This window comes from Hippopotamus amphibius, chromosome 2 (assembly GCF_030028045.1).
Source record: "Hippopotamus amphibius kiboko isolate mHipAmp2 chromosome 2, mHipAmp2.hap2, whole genome shotgun sequence".
Taxonomy (NCBI): Eukaryota; Metazoa; Chordata; class Mammalia; order Artiodactyla; family Hippopotamidae; genus Hippopotamus; species Hippopotamus amphibius.
The window spans coordinates 19,877,271-19,879,504 of NC_080187.1; positions in this window are offsets into that span (position 1 = coordinate 19,877,271).

Consider the following 2,234-nt stretch of genomic DNA (forward strand, 5'->3'; position numbering starts at 1 on the left):
AATCCTTGAACATCTCTTCCAAATCCAAGAGAAGCTTTTCGTCAAACTCATTTCCTCACCTTCCTAAGACAACTACCCTGGCGGTTCAGTGGTTAGGGCTCCGTGCTTCCACTTCAGGGGGCACGGGTTCAATCCCTGGTCAGGGAACTAAAATCCTGCATGTCACACTGTGCAGCCAAAGATAAACAAACAAACAAATAAATAATAAATAAATAAATAGATGAAAACCTAAGACAAGTAGATAAACTATATTTCCCAGCTTTCCTGGTGGTTAGGTTTGGCCATGAGATTGGGGTCTAACCAATGGAATGTCACTACTGGGTCTGGTCCTTAACCCCACCCATGACATCTCCTTGTTCTTTCCGCTTCTGCTGGCTTACTGCAGGAAAGCAATATCTCTGTGGAAGCCAAGCTGGTAGACCCTTAAGACAGAGAGATTCTGGTATCACTGCTTCAAAGAAAGCTAACCCCCTTATAGGGCTTTATGTGAGCAAGATGTAAACTTCCATCTTGTTAAGCCACTGAAAAAGCTTTTTTCTGTGACAGCAAGTGTTGTTACCCCAATAAATATACTCTCTACTGCACACATGTCACCCTTGAGCCCATGCCACTATGAGTCAGATAGCCACAAAAGCAACGATTCTGAAAGAATGGGCCACATTGACAGCAGGTAACACCCAGAGCTTGAGACAGAAGGTGAGAGCAACACGGCCTGGTGACAAGTAGAGGCCCAGGTGAGAGATGGGAGGCACTAGGAACTAACTTCACCTGTTTGCTAAAGAGCAATGCCAAGATGGGTCCTAGATCCTCCCACCACTCCACCATGGCGGGTAGGTCTTGGCTTAGCTGTGCTCTCTGCCAAAGATTAGCTCTCTCCTCACTAGTGAGGGGCATCTAGCTAAGTGGTTAAGACCCAGGTCTCAAAGGAAGTGAGGTTGGTATCTGGGCTTTGCCCTTTAGCAGCTCTTGCCCTTTGGGTGAGCCAGCTGTGCTCACCCTCTATTATATCAGCTCTCAAGTGGAGATATGAATCCACACATCACTGTCTTAGAATTATAGGAGATGATAATTGTTAAACACATAACACAGTTCTTGGAATACTGTAAACACTCAATAATTAGTACCCATTCTTACTCTTTCATATGAAATTCAAGTACCTTCAAGATTTCTATCATTTATATATTTCTTTTAAAAAAGTTACTGAAGGGTTGGGGGGAAATGAATTGGGAGATTGGGATTGCCATATATACACTACTAATAAGAAAAAAAAATCAAATTGTACACTCTAAATATATGCAGTTTATTGTATGTTAACTGTATCTCAATAAAAATTCTTAAAAAAAAAAGTTACTGAATACTTAACACCTGTCATGACAAACACAGAAAATAGACAGAAATATCCAGTCCCTCAAAAGAGGATACCAATAACTTTTGGCTTTTTTCTGTTTCTCAGATTTCTTCCTTTTAATAGATAGAATTGCAAACAAACTCCTCTCCTTGCCTGTCTTGGGATGGGTTTGGGTCTTGGAAGGTGAAGGGCCAGCTCAGAGAGCACCAGGCAACTGTTGGTCTCTGAGCCAGAGCTGCTGTTGATGTAATCCGATCTGGCCACAGAGAATGTGACTAAGTGAAACCCCATCTGCTGAGAGGTTTCCCTCTGGTCTCAGGAGGGACCAGAGCAGGATATGAGGCGGCGGCAGCAGTGAGGTGAGGGGTCTGCACGGAAATGGTGAGATCCCCCACGTGTTCTGTGTCTCACCACAGGCCTGTGTGGCTTTCCCCAGCATGACATCATCCCGGAGCTCCCAGGAGAGGGAACGTGGGTGTGTGTGAGCGTGCATATGGTGGTGTGCATGTGTGCGCGCTGGAGGGCATAAACCAGAGTTTCTCAGTCTCACCACTATTGACATAGTTGTGCAGACTAATGCTTTGCTATGGGGAGCTGTCCTGTACATTGTAGGATATTCAACAGCATCCCTGGCCTCTACCCACTGGTTCCAAGCAGCACTTCCCCCCAAGATGGGACAGCCATAAATGTCTCCAGTCATTTCCAAGTGCCCCATGGGCAGCAAAATTATCCCTGTTGAAAACCACTGGCATAAACCAAAGAATGAAACATCAGAATTCAGGGGAAAAAATAAAATACAGTAAGTCTCCAACTCCTTATCTAGTTTTAGAAGTGAAGTAAAAAGCTGAGAGTCAGCTTTTGTTGATGGTTCAGATGATATTTGTTC